Below are 14480 nucleotides of genomic sequence, written 5' to 3' on the forward strand. Positions count from 1 at the left end.
CTGTTGGATATGAAAATATATAAAACTTTTCAGGAAATAAGTCATGTCAGAGGAACAGATATTGATTGAAAGAATTGGTGTCAGAGGTATGCCTAACAGCTGGCTTAGATCATATCTTACTGACCGCAAGCAAGTAGTAGAAATACATTTTCACAAAGAAAATAAATCAACAAGACATTATTCTGATTATAAAGCAGTAAAATATGGAGTACCACAGGGCTCGGTACTTGGCCCCATCCTATTTTTGATATATATAAATGACCTAACATCAGCCAACCAGTACCATAGCACTATCCAGTTTGCAGATGACACAAGCATATTAGTCAGCGGGAAGACTGCAGAGATACTACAGACAAGACTGTCTGAGGCATTAACAAATGTTGTAAACTGGTTCAACCAAAACAAACTAATAATAAATAAAAGCAAAACAGTAGCATTAAATTTTCATAATATCAAGAGAAACATTGAAGAGGATATAAGAATTCAGATGTCAGACACGGATATTGCAAGTGTGCCTAATACAAAATTTCTGGGGATCTGGCTACAGGATAATCTTAGATGGGAAACTCACATTGACAACATATTAAAGAAGCTAAGTACCATGTGTTATTTAATGAGAGTGCTAGAAAACTGCTGTCATAAGGACTGTCTAATGACAGTTTACTATTCTAATATACATTCTGTCCTAAAATATGGGATCACTTTTTGGGGTAACTCGCCATCCTGCCTAAAACTATTCAGGATGCAAAAAAGAATAGTGAGAATCATGGCTGGAATAAAAAGGAACAAACCATGTAGACCATTATTTAAAAGGATGGGGATTCTTCCCCTTCCATGTATTTTCCTATTTGAAAGTGCAATGTTTATAAAGAAATATACAATAACAAATCCTAGTATCCTCCCCAAAAATGAAAATGTTCATCATCATAATACAAGACAGAAAACTGACTTTCATGTACTCCATACAAAAACCAGTTTGTGCCAAAAAGGAACATTACACCATGGAAAAATTATCTACAATAAATTGCCAAGAGAAATTAAAGTAATGACAGATGTAAAAAATTTTAAAGCAGCATTAAAAGAATATCTGTTGACACATTGCTTTTATAGTGTGGAAGAGTTCCTCCAAAATCCTCGAGAGTCTAAGTGATGATTATGCAAATACTGTAACCATTAATATTGGCCTATAAATACATTCAGATGTAATTCTCAAGTTTATAATGGGGTTCAAGTACAAGTTGTATAGCGACTTGCCCAGTATATGAAGTAAAATTCTGTGAATGTAATTCTCTAGTGTACATGTCAGTTCATAGTGTAGAAGAGTTCCTCAAACATCCTTAGAGCTTAAGAGAGGATCATGCAAATACTTTAATCATTAATATTGGCTTATACATGTATCCAGTTGTAAACTTCAAGTTTCTAATGTGGTTTAATTATAACTTACACATTGACTTGCCCAGTATATGAAGTGCTGTAAAATTTTGTGAACATAATTTTCTAGTTTCTAAAGTGTTTTAATTGTAAGATATACTTTGACCTGTCCAATATCTGATGTGCTGTCCTGTACATGTAAGATTTACTGGACCAATAAATACAATACAATACAATACAATACAAAGTACATGCAGGAAAACAGCCTACTGGGCCATATCAAGTACCCAGTGACACAGATAATGTGGTGTTATGATTGATTCGACCGATTGACAAAACAGGGAGAAACATGATGATGGACAATTTATTTTACATCTGTACCATTGGCTAACAAATGTACACCAATCATCGACTGATAGTAGTAGGTACTCCACGGAAAATAGAAGAGACATTCCACAAGAACTTATGGACATAAAGTGTAGGCAACTAAACAGCAGCATATTTGCATTTGGAGAAAAACCAGGCAACATCTGCTTGATTTGCTCATACATCCCAAAAAAGAAACAGAAAAAGAATGTTCTAATGTTATCCTCCATGCACAGCGACGATGCTATAGGTGCTGACAGTGGCAAAGCGAACAAACCTGAAGTCATTATGTTTTACAATCTTACATAAGGAGGTGTAGATGTTGTCAACTGTTTGAAATCAGAATATTCTGTTTCAAGAATAAGCAATCATTGGCCTCTTACACTGTTTTTCAGCTTTTTGAACATCAGAGCAATAAATGCTCAAATAATATATAAGGTAAACACAAATGACTTAATTCCATCGAGAAGGTTCATCACAGAATTGAGTATGATGCTTACAAAACCCCACATGATCAAACGCATGTCAATTCTGAAAATATCACTTTGCTTCAAGGAGAAAATAAAAGGTGTTGTACACATTTGAAAACTACCGACAGCTAAAGAAGAAAATGAATCAAGAGAAAAAAACAAGATGTCACTACTGCCCTAAAAGGAAAAACGGATTCACACAGCATCACTGCCATCATTTTTGCAGCCCTGCCTCTAAAGAACATACAGCATTGAGTGTTCTTATTTGCCAGGAGTGTATGTCACAAGAAGCCATATCGGCATCTGACAAGTGAAAAGGAGTGTTGTTAACCTTAATTCATCACTTACTATAAATATTATGAACTGCTGTTCATTGTAATTGATCTCAAAAAAGTTTGTGAAATCTTTGCATGTTGAAATATTTTTAAGTTACATGTTCCATACCATGTTTATACTAACTCATAATGCTTTGGTAATAATAAAGAAATGATTTATTGCATTAATATGTCTTTGTCTGGAATAAAGAGATAAAAAAAAGGTGCAAGATCTCACTGTTAGAAAAAATCTAACACGGGAGTTATCACGGGGCAACAATATTCACGAGCGACCGCGGGTTAACTATAAGTTTCAAATTAGCAATTTTTAGATAGGGAGGGAGGTCCCTGATATCAGTAAACCATTGCATAAATGTGTCAGTGGGTTTACAGTGATTTCACTAAACCTTCTTATTATTTTACCAGGTATACCATCTACTCCGATGATTTTTAAGGTTTTTATGACAGTAAAAATTTCTTCTTCATTCATTTGGTACAGATGAAGTGAGGTAGTAGGGTTGTTAATCTTGAATGATAGTGCCTTTGCACTTTGGTTATGTGGATTAATCATACTGTTTAGTTGCTTACTTATACTTGGAAATAGTTGCTGAGCATATTTACTACTTTCCTCATGTCAGTTTTTTCTCTTCTTGTTGACAAAGTGTGATATTGGCATGTTGGTAGTGACATTAGTTTTCTGCTGTTTCACAACTTTCAATGTAGTTTTCATCTTGTTTCCATCAGATTGTATATAAAGGTCATTTACCTTCATTTTTGCTTCCTTAGCAACTGTTAAAATATTGTCTTGTGTTTTCTGTAGTAAGCATGAAATTCGTCATACACGCACAGTGTCTTTAATACCATATAGGTTTCCCTTTTTTCCCTTGAGATATTAATTTCAGCTGGTATCCAATACTTGTTTTTATTAGTAGACAATAACCTGTATTCCTTCAATAGCTATCTGGTTTCACTGTAGTTAGTAGATATTCCCAACAATTTGTCAGACTGTTCACATATACTGCCATGCTCGTATACTGCATTCAGTGTTTCCTCAGCTAACAGTTGCCTGAAGGTATCTATCTACATTTTTTCACTTAGGATTATTTCTTCTTTACTAATTTGGTTTGCGTTGTTGTATAGGGAGCAATATACCGACCATTATGGTCACTAAATCCTGTATTTATTGTTCCAGCCTGGAAGTAATTACTTTCTGCATTCATAAATATTTGGTCAATAGTGGTACATGTGGTTTTTGTAATTCTGGAAGGAGAGTCTATAGTGGTTTGCAAATTATACACTACAAGTATGCTCATAAGATTTTGCTTTTTGTTTGAGTTGTCCTGAAAATTAAATGTAAATCATCACATACTGTTAGATTTTCTTATTAGCTTTAAAATTTTAGAGTGCACTGTCTAGTTTCTGTAGGAATATAAGTAAGTCCCGACCTGGGTTTCTGTACAGGCAAATTATAATTGTTTTTAGTGAAGTTACTTCTGTAGTGAAATTTCAAAGTCTTGATTTCTTTCTCAGGAGTTTAAGCAGCAATGTTTCATGTTGCTTCTAACAAAAATGCATATCCCACCCTGCAGGATGGTTTTAATCCTGGTAGTTTTGTAACTGCCAACATATCACTGCCCTATCAAATGTTCACCTAAACATATAAAAGAAGGTTCCTTCAGATTATCTGACAAAAGTGTTTTAAATTTGCTTATTTTATCTGTAAATCATTCTACATTCTGATGAAAGAGCATAACTTTTGTACTTTTGTCATGTTCAGACATATATAATTGACCTCCTTTTTCACCTGTTCATTTTCACCACTTGTATCTGCTAGGTGTTCTTTTTATGGCGAGGCCATAGAAAATCCTCATTTCTGGAGGGTGGGCATTGTTTCTGGTTAATTTGTTTTCTCAGTGTGGATGCCATTTTTCTGTATCTGTATCTGTCATTTTCCTTTCATCACCCAAAAATGTCTCTTCTGTTATACTTCTGTGTTTTTTGGTAGTTGTGTAGGTTTCAACAAAAAGAAACTCTGAGTTCATTGTTTCAGGTTTGCTCATACGGTTACACAGTGTGGTTTTTGGCCAAAAGTGGTTGTTTTTATTTCAACAAGATCATATTTCTACATTAATTGTGATGTTGTCTGTGTTTCATAAACAATTCTCTTGTGGTGGGAAGACCTTGCATATTTCTCTGGAACTGTCTGTTTATTTTTGCTAGCCCCAAATTTGCATCTGTCATCCTGTAGGTTATATCTGTGAGGCATGTCAGAACTATGATGATGGGCACTTTAAGATCAAGCAGTGTAGTTTTAAGCATTGTGTAGTATGTTTACCCTCACGTTTGTACACCCATGATTATGATAGTATCATTCTTACATGACTCACTGACTGAATTACTGATTTTCATTATCTCAGTCAAAGGTGAACTCAGCTCCATCATACCTATAGCTATGTATGACATACTATATTCATTTATTTTTTCAGATTTCTCATGGTGTGGCTGTCACCAAGCATCACAACTCATTTTTTATATTCATTTGTGTGTTACTTGTAGACGTTCAGATGACTTTCTGCATGGATTTGTGTATGGTACAGCTGAAGTTAGGTTAAAATTTGGAGAATTTATTCATTGGCTGTCAGCTTCTTCTTCGGGTAATACACTGGAATTATTGCCTGTCACATCTGTTAATAACATATTGACTGTTTGAAGGTCTGTTCACTTAATTGGTTTTATGGGCCTAGCAAAGTTCTTGTTCTTTGCACTCAGATTTACATTTTCTTTTTATTGTTTGGCACACACTTCTGTTATTATGGTTAGTACTTGTTTTTAATCATTCCAGTGAATGTTTTAGGCACTAGATATTGATTATTCATGTTACAGTGACTAACTGTTCAGTAACTAAATCATTAGTTTTTAACATCTTGGCTGTAGAGATGTGTTATTCACTATCACAAAAACATAACACATTTTATGCATTGTGCCACTGTATACAGAAGGAATGAATCTACAGTTGAGTTTCTGTCCAAACTTAGAAACATTTTATCACTGTTGCACACACATATCACAATAAACAAGCCACATTTTGGATCTTAGGATGGGAGTTTATACAATGAAACCCATGATGCAACACCATGAACAGTCCAAATTTTTGTCAGCATGCACACCTAAATATTAAGTGACAGCTACCCTCTCAATTTGTTTACTTTGAATTCTGAGGTCCAGGTCATGATGTGACTTTGTTTCTCTGTTGTGAATATAATCAGTTTTTGAAAGATTTAAGGTTGACTTGTTCTTTTCAAATCAGTTTTCTACATATCCCAAAACTCTGGTTGTAGATGTTGAAATACCCTACTTCACATGAATTTTCGTGCACTAAATTTAAATTGTTCACATGGTTTATCACTTTCTGAAAGCTGTTTTTCTTTGAAGCTTTTATCCACTTATCTGCAGAGTCTGTGATTTCTTGTGTGGGTCTCAGTGTGTTTTGATGCACCAGTTGACGATTTCATGCTTTAAGTTCATTTATTTCCATTTGTTGTGAACTGATTGTGAATTGCACACTCAATAAGCGTTTCCTTAGTTTCACAATTTTGATCTTACATTCTGGGCAGGCTTTCTTTTTACCATGGAAATTACCATTTTTTCCAGAGAAATTTGATGCACACTTGCCGCCATCTTGCAACTGCCTACATATTTGAAATTATCATCTTTTTATGTAGTAACCCTGAGCTAATGGAAGAAAATCATTTCCAGCGTATGTACAACACTAGACACAAAGAAAATTTCATGCTTCCACAACATCATTTAAAACTCTACTAACATACACCCCAGGTCATGGGAATGGAAATTTACAATAAACTCAAGGGTAGAGATGTACTGAGCATGGAGATAGGTTCACTGAAGAGAAAACTACACTCCTGGAAATGGAAAAAAGAACACATTGACACCGGTGTGTCAGACCCACCATACTTGCTCCAGACACTGCGAGAGGGCTGTACAAGCAATGATCACACGCACGGCACAGCGGACACACCAGGAACCGCGGTGTTGGCCGTCGAATGGCGCTAGCTGCGCAGCATTTGTGCACTGCCGCCGTCAGTGTCAGCCAGTTTGCCATGGCATACGAAGCTCCATCGCAGTCTTTAACACTGGTAGCATGCCGCGACAGCGTGGACGTGAACCGTATGTGCAGTTGACAGACTTTGAGCGAGGGCGTATAGTGGGCATGCGGGAGGCCGGGTGGACGTACCGCCGAATTGCTCAACACGTGGGGCGTGAGGTCTCCATAGTACATCGATGTTGTCACCAGTGGTCGGCGGAAGGTGCACATGCCCGTCGACCTGGGACCGGACCGCAGCGACGCACGGATGCACGCCAAGACCGTAGGATCCTATGCAGTGCCGTAGGGGACCGCACCGCCACTTCCCAGCAAATTAGGGACACTGTTGCTCCTGGGGTATCGGCGAGGATCATTCACAACCGTCTCCATGAAGCTGGGCTACGGTCCCGCACACCGTTAGGCCATCTTCCGCTCACGCCCCAACATCGTGCAGCCCGCCTCCAGTGGTGTCGCGACAGGCATGAATGGAGGGACGAATGAGCGATGAGAGTCGCTTCTGCCTTGGTGCCAATGATGGTCGTATGCGTGTTTGGCGCCGTGCAGGTGAGCGCCACAATCAGGACTGCATACGACCGAGGCACACAGGGCCAACACCCGGCATCATGGTGTGGGGAGCGATCTCCTACACTGGCCGTACACCACTGGTGATCGTCGAGGGGACACTGAATAGTGCACGGTACATCCAAACCGTCATCGAACCCATCGTTCTACCATTCCTAGACCGGCAAGGGAACTTGCTGTTCCAACAGGACAATGCACGTCTGCATGTATCCCGTGCCACCCAACGTGCTCTAGAAAGTGTAGGTCAACTACCTTGGCCAGCAAGATCTCCGGATCTGTCCCCCATTGAGCATGTTTGGGACTGGATGAAGCGTCGTCTCACGCGGTCTGCACGTCCAGCACGAACGCTGGTCCAACTGAGGCGCCAGGTGGAAATGGCATGGCAAGCCGTTCCACAGGACTACATCCAGCATCTCTACGATCGTCTCCATGGGAGAATAGCAGCCTGCATTGCTGCAAAAGGTGGATATACACTGTACTAGTGCCGACATTGTGCATGCTCTGTTGCCTGTGTCTATGTGCCTGTGGTTCTGTCAGTGTGATGATGTGATGTATCTGACCCCAGGAATGTGTCAATAAAGTTTCCCCTTCCTGGGACAATGAATTCACGGTGTTCTTATTTCAATTTCCAAGAGTGTATATGATCTCATGGTGGAAAAATTCTACTATTCAATTGAGGAATTTATGTACAATGAAATCATTATCTGAATAGTGTGACTGTTTAATATTATAGCATTTTGTATAATATTGTGTATGTATATAAACATAATGTACTGTTACATTACAAGAAAAACAATTTAATAATATTACTATGTACAATATCAACCTGTACTGGTAAAAAGTAGTGTTAGGAAATTATGTATATCGTAAGGCCATAATTGACGTGTCTCCTATACAGTATGATCAGATGATCTGTAAAGGTATGTTGTGAGATGGATAAAATACAAATACAAACAAATACAAATTTTACAACTTACAACAACATTTGTGTCATCAGCAAACAGTTAGGAGTACCATTGATCGGAATCTTAATATCATTTACATAAATAAGAAATAATAGAGGTCCTACAGTCAATATCAGATCCACACACATTTTAGTGTTTGTTCCAAAGTAATTTACAATACCTGTCCCCTGTTTTGGGGTTATGACTGGAACTATTTCTTCCCTGTTCCTCATTTACCAGTACCTTCTAATTTATCTAGCAAGATATCATGTTGGGTGTAACAGATGACAAGTGGTCGGTTGCATGTGCCATCTATCGCCCCTGGCCTAGCACAAATTCTAATTAAATGATAAAATTGCGTTTCAGGTTAGGATTTGTTAGTTATGTGCATAAATACTGCGGAAGTATTTGGTTTTTATATGTGCAGATAATTCAAGGACCAAGCCAGCAACCGGCGCAGACTTTTGTTCACGCGGCAAGTAGCGGGCCGCCATGGAGGCTGATGACATCGCTCCATGGAGGTCCAGAGTCATGGTGGTGGTATAATCTGAGGTGGTTGTTGGACTTCGGAGGAAAAAAATGAAAAAGTAGGAAGAAGCAATTTAACGTCCAGTAACGCAGTAGGTGGTACCTCAAGAGCCGACTGTACATAGGTATCAGAAATAAATCCCTGTAACTATTGTAAAAAAGGAGTTCTGAATAAGAGTTATTACGAGAAGCAGTCAGACAGTTTCAGTTACTGGTGAATGATCGCCATAGGTGACATTTTCTTCATCAGCTGCACCGTCCCCTCCTTCACTCGACGAATTTAGTCAACATTGAGACAGAGCCGAACTACGCAAATAATAAAACTCATCAGTGGGGTGGGGACAGCGCACAGTATCAAACACCTTCAATAAGTCCAAATTTATTTGTATTGTAGTGTTGTTTCTATCTAGTACCATTACAACAGTTTCAGTGCAATGAATAATACCTGGCTCTGTACTCATGTCTCTTCAAAAATTGTGTTGATATACAGACAAGAGATTGAAGTTTTCAAGGCAATTTGCTGCTTTGTGTTTCATGACTGTCTCTGTTACTTCAGAAAATATAGATAACAAGGCTACATGACTATAGTTTCCCACTTCATATGTATCGCCCTTTTTATGTAATGGTTTTGCTTTTGAAATTTTTAATCTTTGTGGAAACAGTACTTCTGATATGATGTATTTATGATATGTGGGAGTGGTTTTGATATGACACTAACACATTTAATTATGACTGAAGACGGTACATCATCAGTTCCTGAAGATGTTTTATTCTTCATTGTTTTTATTATTCTAAGAACTTCTAATTTACTTGTGGGACTTAGCAAAACTGTATTAAAATATTGTCCTCTTGAAACTGAGGTTTTACTATCCCTAAAGTAATTATCACTCAGGTTAACTTGAGTGTTTATGAAGCAGTCATTTATGTAACTTGCTTAATTTAGATTTCTGAGTAACACTCCATGATCGATTTTTAAAGCAATGGTTTGAGTTTTATCATTTCTATTTACTTCTTTTTTCTGTCCCTGTACGTCTTTTGTCACTGTACATTATCTTAGATTCTTTAATCACTTTCCTGTGAATTGTCTTATATGTCTTATGACATTTTGTGGATCTTTGATCTTTGTTGTCTTTTTTGAATTGATTGAGATGTTTTAGATTTAGCGTTTCACTAGACAGTCTGACAGCAAATGATATTCCCTGCCCATTGTTCCTTTGCAAGAGGGTTTTTTTTAAAACTATATTTTTGCATGTTTCCTTTGATAAGATTTGAGTAAGAGTATTTAGCTTTTCTTCGTTGAAGTGACTTTTATATTACCACTTATTTTTTACTACCCTGGGTATAGAAGAATTGTGTTAGTAGTGCACTGTGATCTGAAAGACCTAAGTTTACATGTATACCCTTCAGTGACACAATTTTCTATTTGTAAAAATATTATCTAATGGGGAAGGTGACAACACCTTTACTCTAAAAAGATCTGAATAAAGTAGTTTGATCTGAAAACTGCTTAGGATTCTTACTTAAAAGTTTTCTCTATTTTCCGTTAACATTTTATTCCTTTTTCTTCATTTTCAGTTACGGGTTATTCTTTTTTTCTTCATTTTCAGTTAACAGATTAACGTAAAATCACCACATAATACATTGACAGAAAAAAACTGTAACAGCAAGAAGGAGTTGTGTGATGTAAACAAAAGTTGGTATGATGTGTATTCCATTTTTGTGCCTGTCACATAAAAATAGGATTATTAGTGCCACTTTGAGGATGCCAATCAGGTTTTCTTTGAATGCAGTCTGCAACTGTCATGAGCGTTAGTTAGCTTTTAGACTGGACATCGTGAATTGGTGTTAGTCAAGAATATATATGAAGGTAGTATCTGTTCCCTAACAGTTACCATTGATGGCCTTGCAGCTTTTCTAGAATGAAATGATAATTAAATGGACACCCTAGCTTCAAAGTGGCGTTGATATACTTCATTGGGGACATGTTGAAATGTGTGCCCCGACCGGGACTCGAACCCGGGATCTCCTGCTTACATGGCAGACGCTCTATCCATCTGAGCCACCAAGGGCACAGAGGATAGTGCGCCTGCAGTGGCTTATCCCTTGCATGCTCCACGTGAGACCCACATTCCCAGCATGTCCACACCACTACATTCGTAGTGCCCCTAATAGATGTTTGCCCATCATACTCATTACTCATGGCAGATTAATCTACCAAGTCCCGTATGAGTTCGGGCATAGTGTGTGTGTTCACGCAACATGGTCAGTGGCCAGGAAGCCCTATTTTAACTATATATGATGGTTGTATCTGTTCCCAAAAGAACAGTTACCGTTGATGCAGGAATGCAAGAAGATCTGCAGCGGATAGGCACTTGGTTCAGGGAGTGGCAACTGACCCTTAACATAGACAAATGTAATGTATTGCGAATACATAGAAAGAAGGATCCTTTATTGTATGATTATATGATAGCGGAACAAACAATGGTAGCAGTTACTTCTGTAAAATATCTGGGAGTATGCGTGTGGAATGATTTGAAGTGGAATGATCATATAAAATTAATTGTTGGTAAGGCGGATACCAGGTTGAGATTCATTGGGAGAGTCCTTAGAAAATGTAGTCCATGAATAAAGGAGGTGGCTTGCGAAACACTCGTTCAACCTATACTTGAGTATTGCTCACCAGTGTGGGATCTGTACCAGATTGGGTTGACGGAAGAGATAGAGAAGATCCAAAGAAGAGCAGTGCGTTTCGTCACAGGGTTATTTGGTAACCGTGATAGCGTTACGGAGATGTTTAACAAACTCAAGTGGCAGACTCTGCAAGAGAGGTGCTCTGCATCGCGGTGTAGCTTGCTCGCCAGGTTTCGAGAGGGTGGGTTTCTGGATGAGGTATCGAATATATTGCTTCCTCCTACTTATACCTCCCGAGGAGATCACGAGTGTAAAATTAGAGAGAATCGAGCGCGCACGGAGGCTTTCGGATAGTCGTTCTTTCCGCGAACCATACGCGTCTGGAACAGAAAAGGGAGGTAATGACAGTGGCACGTAAAGTGCCCTCCGCCACACACTGTTGGGTGGCTTGCGGAGTATAAATGTAGTTGTAGATGTAGATGACCTGCCTGTTGTTGGCAGCATATTCTGAAGTCTTGTAACTATGTTATAGTCACTTGTTGGTGAATTAACGACTGACCATAAAGTTACTGAACTTACATCAACTTTAATTGTGTTACTGGCATTGCTAGCACTTGTAGTACAGTGGGCTGCAGTGAATGGATCCACTTACCATATATCCACAGTTTATCTTGCAGGGTGGGTGTCCATATCTCTGATGGAAAAGGACTTATGTTCAAATCTAGAACAGTAATATGCCATAATGCATTGCTTGACTTGGGTTGCAATACCTGAAGTTCTATAACATCTAGGTGACCTACTTCTGTTACAGAAGGAGCCAGTTTATATCACTGGGCCTCACCAGATGCAGAAGGAGCTGAAGCTGAAATGATGCATTTGATATTCCTCACACTCTGAAAACTGTCCCATCCATTGATAGCAGAAACAATAAAATCAGTATTGTCAAGCACATATTGCCAGCATGTTATAGTTGGGACAGGTTCTTTGATATGGAACAGCTCTAGCTGTGGAACTTTTTTACATAATAGCTCACTTAACAATTGGAAATAAATACTCTCTCAATAAAATGAAAAATAACTCCATTATGTAAATTTGAACCCAATGAGGTTATTTCAACTACTCACATGAGTGGACTGTACAGGAAATGTTGGGGAAGTATGGTCTGTCTGTAAGCAAGCCACGCTTGAGTGAAGTTGTTGCCTTTGCCTGAAGAATGATACAACTGCCGTATAGCATGAATGAGAATAAATTTCCCTCTAGCAGTGTAGAACAACGTACAGAGATTTACACAGAATCTGCCAACATATGTTTCTTGTGGTGCTGTTATTAGTTATTCATATCTGTATTCCATGTAGTGTGACTGCGCTTCATGGAAAATAAATTCCCCTGGGCACATCAACGCACTGCGTTGCCAGTGATTCATAAGGAGGAAGAGGCAATATAACAACACCCTGTTGTTCTCTTTGTGATATAGTGGGGTAGAGAGAGAGTGTGGACTGACCTGCTTGCTCTTCTGTACACAGACCTAGAAAGGAGGGAAGTGAACGATCACAATGTGGTGACCTGCCTTCCATCATGTATCTACCCTCGACCTATCCCTCCTGCCTCCACCCCCTTTCCCCCATCCACGCAACCCTACAACTTGTCACACCATCAGGACACAGATTATCCATTACTAGTTTTTAATGCACTTGGATGTAGCACACACATTTAATATTTGTTCTTGACCCATTTCATTTAATGACAAACATTAATATCATATCATTAAAACACTATGTTTAATAATCTGCATTTTTTGCATCCCTCATAATGTGGGAACTATCAGTCCTAGAGAAAAAATGAAGGGAACTTTTTTGTAGGAAATTTAATGTAGTTTAAATTTTTGCAGGGATACATTTTTGCTAGAAGCTGCAGTTTTTGAGATATTCAAGAAAACCATAAAAAAGTGACCTTTAAGCTCCCATTCATCACCATACTCACACCACACCGGTCATAATTTTTAGTACGTAGTTCATGATGCTTCCTCCTTCCACTGTACAAAAAATAGGGATTACACAAATTTTTTCAACTAATTTTCCTTCACCGACCTGACTAAATGGAGAATATGCAGATATGATGTGTGTTTATCACTTCTGCAGTGGTGGAGTCTGTGCTAATTTGACGAATACCATCAGCACTTTCTGAGATGTCAAATTCCTGATTGTAGAGAGTTTTCAGCACATCACATGAAACAGATATTCTTCCAGGTTATAATTTATCTTCTGACAATGTAGTTCACCAACCTGTGCAGGAACAGAAACACATTGCTGAAATGGTGCTGTGTTCTCCTACTACCAGCACATGGCAGCTTTCTACATGTATCAGTGTCCCACAAACATATGTATGGCAAACATTAGATGCGAGAAACTTATACCCATTTCATAGAAAACATGTCCATATTCTTCACATCTGTGTCAGTACCACATGACTTGAATGTAGTCACTGATTAACTAACAGTTGGCCATTAATACTGTTCACTGCTGAAGCCACATTTACATGGAACGGAATCAACAACATGCACAATAATTATTGCTGGCCACAAGAAAATCCACATGCTACAGTGGAAACTGATGTCCAGCTTTGTTTTTTGATCAATGCTTGATGTGGCGTGATTGGTAACTTGGTGATAGATCCAGTCATTTTAGAAGAGTGAATTATGGGACAGAATTACTTGCACTACATGGACTGTAGTGTACTCCCAGCATGATGGAGCTCCTCCACATTTTACTTGATGCGTGAGGGAACATCTCATCCACATTTATCCTGATTGCTGAACTGGTAGAGGAGGTACATCTACATCTACATGGTTACTCTGCAATTCACACTTAAGTGCCTGGCAGAGGGTTCATCGAATGATTTCCATACTACTTCTCTACCATTCCACTCTCGAATGGCATGTAGGAAGAAGGAACATCTAAACCTTTCCATTCGAGCTCTGATTTCTCTTATTTTATTACAATGAGCATTTATCCCAACATAGGTGTGTGTCAACAGAATATTTTTGCATTCGGAAGAGAAAGTTGGTGATTGAAATTTTGCAAATAGATCTCACCGCAAAGAAAACCGCCTTTGTTTCAGTGACTGCCACCCCAGCTCGCATATCATATCAGTGACACTCTCACCCCTATTGCAC

At 38.5% G+C, this 14480-nt stretch overlaps 1 non-coding gene across 1 annotated transcript; it reads right to left on the bottom strand.

Moving 5' to 3' along the window:
• Window positions 1–10672: 10672 nt before the first annotated feature.
• Window positions 10673–10747, bottom strand: Trnat-ugu (transfer RNA threonine (anticodon UGU)). The gene has a single exon. It is a non-coding gene; the product is annotated as a tRNA-Thr (tRNA).
• Between the last annotated feature and the right edge of the window lie 3733 nt (window positions 10748–14480).

This window comes from Schistocerca serialis, chromosome 3 (assembly GCF_023864345.2).
Source record: "Schistocerca serialis cubense isolate TAMUIC-IGC-003099 chromosome 3, iqSchSeri2.2, whole genome shotgun sequence".
NCBI classification, from domain to species: Eukaryota; Metazoa; Arthropoda; class Insecta; order Orthoptera; family Acrididae; genus Schistocerca; species Schistocerca serialis.